Source organism: Mustela erminea, chromosome 5 (genome assembly GCF_009829155.1).
Source record: "Mustela erminea isolate mMusErm1 chromosome 5, mMusErm1.Pri, whole genome shotgun sequence".
Lineage (NCBI taxonomy): Eukaryota > Metazoa > Chordata > Mammalia > Carnivora > Mustelidae > Mustela > Mustela erminea.
This window is the reverse complement of record NC_045618.1, coordinates 35429428-35443502: the sequence shown is the minus strand read 5'-3', so window position 1 is coordinate 35443502 and position 14075 is coordinate 35429428. Positions and strand designations below refer to the sequence as shown.

General features: G+C 45.4%; 1 protein-coding gene and 1 long non-coding RNA gene across 5 annotated transcripts in view; one reads left to right on the top strand and one right to left on the bottom strand.

Moving 5' to 3' along the window:
- LOC116590606 overlaps positions 1-13444 on the top strand; it is a 31276-nt gene extending 17832 nt beyond the window's left edge. The window contains exons 2-4 of one of the 3 annotated variants that reach the window (XR_004285674.1): positions 8423-8477; positions 10407-11959; positions 12546-13444. This is a non-coding gene — a long non-coding RNA (uncharacterized LOC116590606). Of the gene's footprint in view, positions 1-8422; positions 8478-10406; positions 11960-12311; positions 12342-12545 lie in introns of those variants that run through there. The other 2 variants (XR_004285676.1, XR_004285675.1) reach the window with 2 other exon arrangements.
- THSD4 (thrombospondin type 1 domain containing 4) overlaps positions 1-14075 on the bottom strand; it is a 571839-nt gene that overhangs the window by 232316 nt on the left and 325448 nt on the right. The gene's annotated exons all lie outside the window — the stretch shown is intronic.

Genomic DNA, 14075 nt, shown 5'->3' with positions numbered 1-14075 from the left:
CTGGCCACGTGAGAGTCGCCATCCCTTGGACCAGAGCTGGCAGGATGGTTGAAACTTACATGCCACACGGCCTTGGAAATGAAAGCTTCTCCTGCCTAGCAGCTACCCGTGAAGGAAGGACTCAAACTACAGGACGGTCCCACAGACGATTCAAGTCAAAGAGGACTGCATAAGGGATTCTGGTGGCTTCTGCCAACTGCCGCCGGTTTCGTGGCCATCCTTGCTGTTGGCGGGGATACTGGAAAACAGACACGGCCCCCGACAGATCACCTGACTCAAGTTTTCTTCACTCTGCCCTCCTGGTCCTCTCTGACATGTTCTTTTCTCCCTCATGCTTTTCTCAGAGGGTGGGGAGTCTCAGAGCAATACTCTCCAGAGGTGTGTGGATCATGGGTCCTTCAGGATAATCTAGGTAGAAGAGGTCCATAGTGGAGTAAGTTTGGGAAAGGCTGTTCCCCAGAAACCTGCCTTTAGGGCTATGCCATAAACATGAGCGTGCTGAAGGCTTGGAGAAATCCTGCAGAAAAGAAGCCTGTTTGACCCAGTCTGATGCAGTGTTTCCCAAACGCCGTCTGTCTATAGGACCACCCACCCCCAGATACCTATAGTTATTCCAAGATCCAGTATTCTACAGCACACATTTCCGGGAAACGGGTTTTAGAGTCACACTTAAAATGTCTCTTTCTCTCATTCTCACACCAGGTAGTAGCCCAGTCCTAGTGAATTTCACCAAACACCTCCCGATTCTAACTCCTTCTCTTCACTCCCACGGCCTCTACCCTGATCTAACTGCTCACTTCCTCGGTCCTGGATGAAGGCCCAAGGAGCCAGTGCACTCCATATCCCTGCCCTACCCTGGCCATCCCTCTGCCCCTGTCAAACTACCTTTGCAATACATCCATGTCATTGTCATGGGCTGAACAGTGGTTCCCCCAAACAATACCTCTATGGGGATTCGGAATCCCCAGCACCTGTGAATGGGAGTGCTGGGGTTCGGGACACACGACCTCAAAAAATGTCAACCTGGCATGTTGAAGATTTTCAGTTAAAGGAACTGGAGACCAGGCAGGTGTAGGAAGGACTCTCTGATCATCTCCTGAAACAGGTTATAAGACCCTCAGGTGAGAGGTGCTCTCCCTATACCCAGAGGAGAGGGGCACCCTTATCCCCAAGATAAAGGAACACCCACAGCAGTATGGGTGACTAGGCCTTGCTAAGTTTCCCCCAGTTTCCCACTCTGAGGCCCCTCTGCCCTGTCTGGGTTTGCCATGACTCTCCTCTCTTCATCAGATCTGGTATAAAGACTCTCGGGTTGAACCGTTGCTTTGGGTCTTCATTTCCTTAAAGGCTTCCACGTCACATAAAACTTGAAGCAAATAAATACGCATGCTTTCCTCTCGTGACTCTGTCTCTGCTCATATGCCAGGGGTCCCAGCTGAGAATTTAGAAGGGTAAAAGGAAAAGACATCTTTCCCTCTACTACAGGACTTCACTTGGACAAAGGGACTTGGCAGATGTCATTAAGAATCACAAGATGAGATCATTTGGGGTTATCTGTGTGGGCCTTGGATACAAGGACAAGTGTCCTTTTAAGGACAGAGAGGGGAGACACAGGGAGAAGAGGAGAGGCCAGGTGCACATGAAGGCAGAGATGGTGGTGATATAGTTACAACCCAAGGAACGTCCAGAGCCACCAGAAGCTCCAAAAGGCAAGGATTGGTTCTCCTTCAAAGCCTCTGGGAGGGGGTACAGCCCTGCTGCCACCTTGATTTGGGAAGTCTGGTCTTCAGAACTATGAAAGAATAAATTTCTGTCGTTTGCAGTATTTCATACAGTCATGTATGAAATGGATACAATCATCATAACACCTTTCTAGTCCTCTCCAGAAATGAAGCAACATGAGCCAGTGCAGATTTCCCTTCAAGGGCTGACTGTTCTGTTCCCATCACAGGCCAAAGAACAACCGTGGCCGTCCTGGTGGTATATCCCTGTGTGAAGGCGTAGTGCAAGGGAAGCATCAAGAAGGCTGGCTGCCCTTGCTTCAGGTTCTAGGCTGGAGTCTGATTAAGTTGCTGGATCAGAGGTTTCCAACTTTGGAGTTTTCTAGATCCTTTTTTTTACCTCCCAGATTTACTCCCACCATTCCTTTTCCTTCACTGAATGGCCTTTGAAGATAGACGTGCATAAACTCTGCCACTGAGAATCTTTGGTCCCACTTAAAGACATGAAGGTGATAAATCACACATTCCAGGTACAGAAAGTAAATGAAGATTCTGGGTTTGCTTGTTGCCTTTGCTTGTATTTCTCTTTCCCACATTTGTTTATTCATCCATTCATTCAACCAATATTTATTGAGCACAAACTAAGTGACAACCACTATAGCCACTACTGGTTATGTTTAAGGATGAAATTCTGAATATATCTTTCAATCCATGCGCAACATTATCTGCTTTCCCATACACTCTGCCTGAACTTACATGTTCCTTTTATTAAAGCATATGTCTTGGATTTCCTTCACCCTGACTCCTAACCCCATCTTCCAAAAGAACGACCTTTTACGTGTGGCCTCTCCAAGCCTTAGAGTGGAGACAAAGCCCAGAGGACAGTTTTGCATTCGCTTCTACCAAGACTTTACAGTACAACTTGTTGGCTAATCTAAATAAATACCGGCTGCCTATAATAAATAATAATAAAGAAATAGGGGTGTGTGGCTGGTTGGGTCATTAAGCATCTACTCTCGGCTCAGGTCACAATGCCAGGGTCCTGGAATCAAGCCCCGCATCAGGCTCCATGGTCAGTGGGGAGTACGCTTCTCCCTCTCCCACTCCCCCTGCTGTGTTCCTTCTTTCTCTCTCTCTCTCTCTGTCAAATAAATAAATAAATAAATAAATAAATAAATAAATCTTTAAAAAATACTGATAACTGTGGGAAGGTATAAAGACTTAGACAAAATGTACATCTAACACAAAGGACTTCATTTTGGTTGGGGGAAAAATGCACTCACGTAGAAATTGAAGGTCCAAGGCCTGGCTCTGCCATTTTCCACTTGGGTGGTCCCTCCAGGCGCCATCACTCCATCCTCAAGGGTGGGCAGGCCTCGGGGATCGGCAAAGCAGAAGCCCATGTCAAGTGCAGGACTACATTATGTTAACAGTGTGTCAGTGACGAGGGTCTGAAAGCTATGTGAATGCGTTCAAGACTCGAGGTGCCAACTCTCAAGGAATTTGTCACACAGGAGATACAGACTTGCTCTCCACACAGGTGGCTCCGGCTGCCCCTTACCGATTTCCGGAATAACTCCTTCAGACAAGGAGTAAGCCCTTAAGAACAAGGATCTTATTTTGCCTGTTTTTTGAGGTTTGGAGGCTAGAATACACGTAATACGCTTTTGCAAAATAAGTGGACAAAGAGCTACTGCTAATGATCTTTCTCTCCAAGGAGCTCAAAGGAACAAAATGTGTTCCACCAGATGAATCAAAAGAAAACGAACTGACTGACAGGTTAATGAATTCTTTGGGAATATAAATGAGGGACCAAGAGGGACGGACACTGCCCTTCTCCTTACTCCTGGCCACATGGCAGACCCATTCGTGGCCCTTCCACCGGTCCTGCAAGTCTAGGTATTTTCAGGTTGAAGCAACACACACATATGAGTAAAAAGTGACTGTGCCAAGCTCACTGAGCCTAAGAAAATGGAGATCAAATTATCCACCCATGTTTTTGGGTAGGAACAGATGAATGTCTAAGAAAATATATTTTTAAGAATGATAATATGAATTCAATTAAATACGATGCCTAAAGAATCCTATTTCATCATTTAAACCATTTCCTTTTAAAAACACCTTGCATATTTGTTTTCTTTTAAACATCACAGAAAACTAAAATACCTGACCGAAAATTACCCATAATTCCACCACTTTCCTTGTTTTTTTTTTTTAAGATTTTTATTTATTTATTTGACAGAGAGAGAGAGATCAGAAGTAGGCAGAGAGGCAGGCAGAGAGAGGTGGGGAAGCAGGCTCCCTGAAGCAGGCTCCCTGATGAGCAGAGAGCCTGACACAGGGCTCCATCCCCAGACCCTAAGATCATGACCTGAGCCAAAGGCAGAGGCTCAACCCACTGAGCCACCCATGCGCCCCCACCACTTTCCTTGTTTAGGGAGGTATGGAGGCTAGGGAAGTAGGTAGCTTTTTAGGTGTTCACTGAGTTCACTGAATTAACAGAGGAGGGGGGAGTATTATTTGAATCGTGACACTGTTCGATTTAATAGAGGACAAGTGAGTAGAGCAATGAGTTCTTTCTCTCTATTCACATCGACTTCCCCTTTCCCACCTGCGTTTCCTCCAAGTTCATCCACTCAGGGCGAAAGGAATCCATCAAAATCCTTGAGGAGAACACAGGCAGCAACCTCTTCGACCTCAGCTGCAGCAACATCTTCCTAGGAACATCGCCAAAGGCAAGGGAAGCAAGGGCAAAAATGAACTATTGAAAATTCATCAAGATCAAAAGCTTTTGCACAGCAAAGGAAACAGTTAACAAAATCAAAAGACAACTGACAGAATGGGAGAAGATATTTGCAAACGAGGTATCAGATAAAGGACTAGTGTCCAAAATCTATAAAGAACTTAGCAAACTCAACACCCAAAGAACAAATAATCCAATCAAGAAATGGGCAGAGGACATGAACAGACATTTCTGCAAAGAAGACATCCAGATGGCCAACAGACACATGAAAAAGTGCTCCATATCACTCGGCATCAGGGAAATACAAATAAAAACCACAATGAGATATCACCTCACACCAGTCAGAATGGCTAAAATCAACAAGTCAGGAAATGACAGATGCTGGCGAGGATGCGGAGAAAGGGGAACCCTCCTACACTGTTGGTGGGAATGCAAGCTGGTGCAACCACTCTGGAAAACAGCATAGAGGTTCCTCAAAATGTTGAAAATAGAACTACCCTATGACCCAGCAATTGCACTACTGGGTATTTACCCTAAAGATACAAATGTAGTGATCCAAAGGGGCACGTGCACCCGAATGTTTATAGCAGCAATGTCCACAATAGCCAAACTATGGAAAGAACCTAGATGTCCATCAACAGATGAATGGATCAAGAAGATGTGGTATATATACACAATGGAATACTATGCAGCCATCAAAAGAAATGAAATCTTGCCATTTGCAACAACATGGATGGAACTAGAGCGTATCATGCTTGGCAAAATAAGTCAAGCAAAGAAAGACAACTATTATATGATCTCCCTGATATGAGGAAGTGGTGATGCAACATGGGGGCTTAAGTGGGTAGGAGAAGAATCAATGAAACAAGATGGGATTGGGAGGGAGACAAACCATAAGTGACTCTTAATCTCACAAAACAAACTGAGGGTTGCTGGGGGCAGGAGGGTTGGGAGAAGGGGGGTGGGGTTATGGAAATTGGGGAGGGTATGTGCTTTGGTGAGTGCTGTGAAGTGTGTAAACCTGGCGATTCATAGACCTGTACCCCTCGGGATAAAAATATATGTTTATAAAAAATAAAAAATTTTTTATTTATTTATTTGACAGAGAGAGAGAGATCAGAAGTAGGCAGAGAGGCACTCAGAGAGAGGTGGGGAAGCAGGCTCCCTGAAGCAGGCTCCCTGATGAGCAGAGAGCCTGACGCAGGCCTCCATCCCCAGACCCTGAGATCATGACCTGAGCCAAAGGCAGAGGCTCAACCCACTGAGCCACCCAGGTGCCCCCTTGTTTAGGGAGGTATGGAGGCTAGGGAAGTAGGTAGCTTTTTAGGTGTTCACTGAGTTCACTGAATTAACGGGGTGGGGGGAGTATTATTTGAATCGTGACACTGTTCGATTTAATAGAGGACAAGTGAGTAGAGCAATGAGTTCTTTCTCTCTATTCACATCGACTTCCCCTTTCCCACCTGCGTTTCCCCCAAGTTCATCCACTCAGGGCGCCCTCTGATCCTGAAGTTGGTCCACCGACATGTCAAGATCAGTGTGGTCATGGAGGAACTGTGCTGTTCACCTGTGGGATCTCTGCTCCACCTCTGTGTTGCTTTCCTCTCTCATTCGTCTGGGGTTTACAAAGACTTCTTGGGAAACACTTGCCCCAACCTGGCGCCCTATGTTCCTCACCTACAGCAGAGTGATTGAGGATTGACCTCAAATACCAGGTCGCCGGGGCTCAGATCTCAGGTCCTCCACTCACCATGGCCTTGGGCAAGTCATATAACCCCTCTGGAGCTCAGTTAGCCCACCCGAAAAGGGAGAGCGAGAAGAGCAGCTCTGTCATGATGGTTGTGTTTAAGGAAGGAAAAATATGTATCAAGGGCTCATTGTATAACCTGAGTGGTAGTAAGTGCTTCATTAGCCCTAGTCAGTGATTATTACCTCCAAATGAGAGTCTCAGTAAAATATCCCAGGAATGTGGAAGTATGAGCCTTCCCCCCGCCCAAGAGCAGAGGGATTAAAGAGGTCAAGACGCTGTCTTGTTTAGACGACACTGCTCTGCCCCCACAAGTTGCCTAAGAAAGCAATCCCAGGAAGGAGGCCCTGGCTCAGCCTGTGGCTCCCCTCCACGCACAGGAAGCCATGGGAAAGAGCCACTGCCAGGGGCTGGAGGCTTCCAGTATGCGCTGATCAGGAACCTTCTTCTGGGGTCAGTCAGGGTGAATGGCATCGGAGTGGACTTGTTTACCCTCATCACCACCTCCCAGATCACCGAGGTCATCTGGGTCCCATCTCCAGACCAGGGCACCCCTCCCTCAGTGAGGTTACTCCCCAGCCTTCTCAGATAACCCCTGAACCTCACCACTCTGACCTCTGGAATTAAGAATCTGTCATGCCGGCCATATTAGCAGCTGCAAGTGTCTCAACCCTTCCGTGTTTCAGTTTCCTGTGTAAGGTTGGGGTGATCGTGGTACCTACACTTCAGGATCATTGAGAGGACTAAAGACGTTATTCCACGAAAAGCATTTAAAATACTGTTAAACACACGTGCTGTAAACTTACTGCTGTGATTTGCCACCGTTGCATGTGAAGCAAACTCCCTGAAGCTTCATCATCGGTTCTAAATGGCCCATTGTCCTTCGACCCACTCACTGGACCTCGCTAGCCACTGCAGCTCCTCCTCACATCACAAATTCCTCAGGGCTGGGATGGAAGTCGAATAAAGACAGTCTTGCAGCCACCCCCAATGCTGTTTGCAAGGCACTGTCCCCCTCCCTCAAAAGCCTCTGGCCCTTCTGATGTTAATGTTCTTCCAACCATTTCCTCCATTTCCTGTCTTGCTCCTGTACTCACTCTTCCCCACACAGAAACAAGAATAATCTTTTAAAGACTTAATTCAGAACCTTTTCTTCTTTGCTTAGAACCCTTCTGGGGTGTGCTGTTATATTTGGAATGAAACCCAAAGCCTGTCTGCACATCTCTCACTCATTCCCACTGACTGGATAGCAATGTTGACCTTTGTGGTTCCTGAAACACTAACACCCACTCACCCCAGGGCCTTTGCACTTGCTGTTTCTACTGCCCTCAACACCCACATTCTGGATCCTTCATGCCATTCAGGTCTGAGTTCAAAGGTCATCTTCTCAGAAAATCCTTCTAAGAACTTCCAACATAAATAACCCCACATTCACTATCTCTTTACTCCATCTATTGCTCTTATGGCACTACCAACATCTGAAATGATCTAGATTTTTTTTTTAATTTACTCTTTTCCTGTCTTTCCTCTCTAAGATATAAGCTCCATAAGATCAGGGATCTCTTCTTTATTGCTCATTGTAGAATGCCTGAGCCTAGAATAGTGCCTGGTCTGTAGTAACCCTCAATAAATATTTGATGACAATACAGGGTCCAAAGACCACAGAGCTCTGGCATTGGACTGACCTGGCTTTGAATCTGAGCTCTACCGCCTATTGGCTGCATGACTTTTGGCAAGTTGTTTACCTCTCTCAGACTTGAAATTCCTCAAACTAAAATATCGGCAAAAGTGAGGTGCCTGGATGGCTCAGTTGTTAGGCATCTGTCTTTGGCTTGGGTCGTGGTCCCAGGATCCTGGGATTGAGCCCAGCATTGGGCTCCCTGCTCAGCAGGAAGCTGCTTCTCCCTCTCTCACTCCCCCTGCTTGTGTTCCCTCTCTTGCTGTGTGTGTGTGTGTGTGTGTGTGTGTGTGTGTGTCTGCCAAATAAATAAATAAATAAGATCTTTAAAATAAAATATGGGCAAAAGCAGTCCACACCATCAGGGCTATGATGAGGATTAATGAGATTACATCTACAGCACCTAACACACTATTAAATTCCAAGCATTCAACAAATAGTTGTTACGGTTATCACTAGCCAGAAGACAACACAGACTTTAAATTTTAGTAAGATTAAGGTTTGTTAAACTTGGATCTGTTTCTCTTTTTCAGAGAATGGAGCAGTACAGAATGTAGCCAGAAGGATGGTTCCACGACTCCCACCCAGGTAGGAACTCTTCATTTTGGACAAATGCCTCCCTTTGTCTGAGAAAGAGAGCAGATCCTCACATCACCTTCCTGGGAATAATCAATCCCATATTTCAGGTTTAAAGCTGACAGATGAAGGATCCCAAGGTATCATAACTTCTTGTATAAATTAGCAAGAGGAACTAAATTTTCCATAGCCTAATTGAATGCATTTAGAAAGAGGGGGGGAGAAAAAGGAAAACACATTTCCCTGCAAGGAATAAAGTCTCAACTTTGTCCTCCTAAGGAAGGGTCTATTTTGTGCAATCAAGCAATGCATATATATTCCCCAGGGCATCCTATACTCCTCAGAGCTCTCCAGTCCAATTTCTCCTTTGCTCTCCTCTCTGGAGTCTCTGGATAATCAGAATAAGGAGAAAGGGTCTGTTCTGTTCTCCTCAACATTCAAGGTCAACAGACAAAGCATACATATATCTATGCAGCATTTCCCTCTCTCTGGGGATCCTTTCAAGCCTTCTAAGCAATAGGCAGGGTCATTTTTTATTTTAAGAGAGGTTGCATCAAGCTTTTTAAGGAATCCTCAGCTTTTAGCCTGCTCAACAAGGGTAACCAATGGTAGCTTTGCGCTCCTCTTCTGTGGGTCTGCAAAGAAGTGTGATCAAAAATTCTCTTGTTCTTTTGAAGGTGGCTTTGAATGAGGAGTAGACTAAAGCAAGAAGCTGGATGTGGTTGCGTCAGTGAGGGGCAGCTGGGATTTGCATGGGCAATGGTCAGTTTTAGGCATCTGACAATGAGATGCCAGTGGACATCTACCCAGAGAGGTCCAGTGTGCCACTGGTCACAGCTCCAAGGAGACCACTAGGAGGTATCCCTTATTCACATTACAACCGACAATGTCCCTCGGCCTGACATTATTGCAGTTGATGAATAATTTATAAAACGAAATCCAAAGACACTTGGGTTTTGAATGAGGGAAGTTTCCACTTGGGGAGGAAAAAGGAAGCTAGGGAAGAACAGAGAAAAAGGACAGAGGCCAGGAGTGACAGCAAGGCTAGGACATGTGGAGGTGCAGCAAGAGAAGGAACAAGCAGGAAAGCAGAAAACACACAGCCACGCACGGAGAGGAGGGAGACGGACGGGAGGGTGGGAAGGGGACAGTGGCATGCCAGGGAGGGAGGCACAGTGCGGGCTGCGGGAGAGAGGTGGTTCAGAGCACACTGAAGTCGATCTGTTACTTGAGTTTGAATGTGTCTATCCGCCTTGCCACTTACTTGGTTAATGGTCATTGGAATAAACTATTATTTGACATTTTTGTTAGCACCTCTTAAGTGAATCACTATTCACAGTTCTTTTGGTGACTTGACCATATATTAGCTTAGCTTGAACCAATGAAAGCAGTCAACATGCCCCAGGCAAACTGTAGACAGTGCCATGCAGTACAATTTTGTCTCTGTCCAACATGGTAGCCACTCACCACAGTGGCTACTGAGCATTTAAAATGTGGCTAATTCAACCAAGGAACTGAGTCTTAACTTTTATGTAATGGAGTTAATTTCTCAGAGGATGGTTAAGTACACCAAAGGGAGTAGAGGCAAGATATATTACTTGTATACAAATGACAAATCTCAAAAATTTAATAGCTCTAAAATTAAAGGAACATTTACAAATAATAGCAAACTATTTTAAAGTATATTAGAAAACGATTATCTGGCACATCGAATGGTTGGTTCCACAGACATCGTAGCACTTGGGATATGAAAATGAAATAGAGCATTTATTCGAAGACAAATATGAGGAGCAGTACACGTGGGACATGAACACGGCGTAAGCTACGACGGCTGAACGCCCAGATCACGGGAGTCTGGGGAGTACTCGACGGGCGGTGGTTTCACAGTGCATTATACTGCAGGTTGACAAATGACGTTAATTTGTGACTTCGGACTCCCAGGGTGAGAAAGAAGAGCTGTTTTCCAATGGTTGCCATAGACGGGTGAGAGAGAAGAGGAAGGAGGTGAGAGCCTACAAAATTCTGCCAAGAAAGCAGAGATTTGGGGGAATTCAAGCCACGCTCTGTGGTTTTTGTAGGTGCGACTGGACCACTCACCACCAACACTTCACGCTCTCCTTCCCTTGCCGGGCGGACTGGGGGTAACGACGCCGATGATATCCCGGGATACCCGGGGGACTGAATCAGGCAGAGCCACAGAGGCTGCAAACTACAAGAATCAAATCCCAACATTATTCCATTTTGTTCCCTTCTCCCTTTTCTTAGCTTTGTCTCCTCTTCCAGGACCCCACCTGGACCTCATTTCAATGGATCTCAGATAATTTATTAAGGAATACTAAGCAGTTTCTATGTTTTTGGCTGCCCTGTTTCCTACAGTATACAGACTAGAGTGTTTCCACTTGGTCCAAAACCCCGGCCGAGGTTGAGGGTAAGTGGTCCTTTACAATACCAAGGCCTCTGACTATAGGTCTATTTCCGGTTATTGGTGGAGGGTGTGTGTCATCGTGCAAGGAGGGGAAACGACCAGGTCCCTGCCTGCTGATCCTCTGAAAAAGACCTGCCAGGTCTTTGCCAGAGTGTGCCCTGAAAAACAGCCAAGGCACAAATTAACACCCACTTTCCGGCAATGGGAACAATTCCTGAAAAAGCCACTTCCACAAAACCCGAGGCAACCTGGAATAATCCAGGAGCCAAGACACAATTTATTACTTCACAAAGAACATAGAATTCTGATCCAGCAGCAAAGTAGCTGCTGGGTTTTTTTCCTTTCCCACACAAGCTGCATTTCAAAGGTCTGACAGTTGCAATTTACAAGCCCAGCCTGTGAGAGGAATGCTTTACATAGCCGAAGATTTATAGAATGTCATAAGTGAAGACAGCATAGGGTAGGGATCGGGTCCTCCTTAGTCCCTCATCTTAGACTTGGGGCCACCGAGGCACGGGAAGAGCAAGCAAGAAACTTGCCCAGGATCGCACACAGCGATAGGCGATGAGCCAGCCAGCCGTGAAACCGAGCTACTTGGACCCCGGATCACTTCTGTCTCCAGCTCCTCCAATCTTTCGATCACATTCGAACATCAATCATGTTCTCCAAGTAACGTTTTAAAAGAAATATTTTTCATTTTCAAACTAGCAGAATCCAAAAGGGGATCCAGGCATAGCTGAGAAGTACGGAGCCTCGCAACAGCAAGGGTTAATTTTTAACCCTTCCAAGCCACGTTGCCATGAAAAGAGGTAGTCGGTAAGACGGGGCCTGACGTTGCGGTGTGCGTCCGGCGACCCAGGACAACACACGAAGGCACTGCTTGTGAGAATGTGAATGGCAAAACCATTCTGAAGAGAGAGAGAAAAAAAAAAAAAGACAATATGAATGAGATGTCCAAACCTCAGTTTTGAGCCAGAATTCCCACTTTAGGAACTTTCGCTGAGGAAGACACCAGAAGGAAGAGCAAACATGCAATGTACATGTTTCCAGCAAAACACCCAGAAACAATGTAAGTAACAGCAAGGTTTGGTGAAACACGCCTGGATATCCCTGTCCATGGACTGTCAGGCACAAGAGAGAGGGTATCTATGTATGTCTTCTAACGGGGAGGTGGTCTTTAAAAAGCACGAAACGGCACAAATAGCACGATCCCACTGTTGTTAAAATAAACCCTTTCTGTTTATTAGCAAGCAGTGAAAAATATCAGAGTTTACCACCCAATAGAAGACCTACGAAGTGTTGACTTTTTCTCCTTTTGTTTGTAGCATCCATTTTCTTATAAAGGAAATGTATTAATTCAGAGAGGGATTTTGTTTTGTTTTGTTTTGTTTTGTTAAAGATTTTATTTATTTATTTGACAGACAGAGATCACAAGCTGGCCAGGCAGAGAGAAAGGAAGAAGTAGGCCCCCAGGCCGGATGCGGGGCTCTATCCCAGGACCTCAGGATCATGACCTGAGCCAAAGGTAGAGACTTAAACCCAATGAGCCACCCAGGCAGTTTTCTGGAAGGTCTTACAAATGTAATAGGTTGATTATTGACTACCCAAGGTGGATACCCACAAAAGAATAACCTTAATACCTTCTCTACTGGCAGGATCCCGGAGCCGGATGGCGATGCTTATCTCTGCTCCAGCATCTGTCAAGCCTTCCTAATTACTCCTGCAGGTGGCCAGATGGAATGGGCTTGTGCCCAGGACAGAAATGTGACCTCAGTGACTAATGCCCTTCCTTCCCCTGGTACAAAGGAGTCTTCTTTCTGCTCCCTTGCAGATGTGCTCGACGATTCTTCTTCTTCCGTGTATGCTCAGAGAAGCTGATGTAGGCAAGGGGGCTCTAACTCTGACATCAGCTGGCCTGGGTTTGAGGACTGGCTCTGCCATTTATTTGCTGCCCAACTTTAAGCAAGTATCTTCACTTCTCCAAACCCGATTTTCTTCTTGTGTAAAGGTGTAATTTATACATCACAAAATGCACCAGCCTTAAGTGTACCGTTCCCCGAGTTCAGACAAACATTTGCAAACATTACAGATGTTTATACTCATGTATCCACCACCCGAGTCAAAGCAGAGAACATTTCCATTACCTGAGAAATTCCCTCCTGCCCCTTTCAAGTCCATTTCTGTAAACCGAAGCATCCACTTCCCGATTTCTGTTACCATAGCTTAGTTCCACCTGTCTTAGAACTTCACAGAAACCAAACCCTGTGGATCAGCTCTTCTGTGTCTGGCTTCTTTTGATCAACATAATGGTTTCGAGATTCAGCCATGTTGTTGGATCACAGTTTGGTCCTTTCTGTTGAATGTGTCTCTTGTGTGAATATACTCTGATTTGTTTATCCACTCACCTATTGATGGGTGTTTTCTGTTTGGGTCTGTTATGAATAGAGCTGTGATTAACACTCTTGTTCAAATCCTCTGCGTGTATGTGTGTGTGTGCACGTGTATTTTGATTTCAAGTCCTCTTGTGTGTGTGTGTGTGTGTGTGTGTAAGCATGTGTGTGTAGGCATGTGTGTGTGTGCGCACATGTATTTGCTGGATCAGTTCTCCAAGTGGTTGTGCCATTTTACATACCCACTAGCAATGTATGAAGACTGCTGTCTCTCTCCTCACCAACACTTGGTATCATCAGTGGAGTGGCATTCATGGCATTGCGTGGAGGTTTTAACTTGTATGTTCCTGATTACTAATGATGTAATTAGTGACCATTTATGTATCTCCTTTTACTAAATTTCAATTTAAGCCTTTTGCCCATTTTAACAGTTTGTTAGTCTTATTATTATTGGTTATGGGTTCTTTATATATTCTGGGCATAAGTCCATTGTCACATAAATGGCTTTAAAAATACTTTCCTACCTACCTCAAAAATTCAAGGTGAGGACTGTCACAATGCTGTGACAATCTATAAACTTAAATGATAGCCTTCCTTAATAAAATTCACAATTCTGCTATTTGTAAATAACAGTAAAATGGGAGCTAAAAGCATCCGAGGATGACACAGCATCCACAGACACAGAGGAGGGGAAACCCTCGGCTTCGTCCCACCGCCTTGGAAAGCCTCCAGTACTGCTGGTCTACCACCAGATTCTCCATATTTTCTGTCTTCCCCAACCCTGCTTCCCCATCA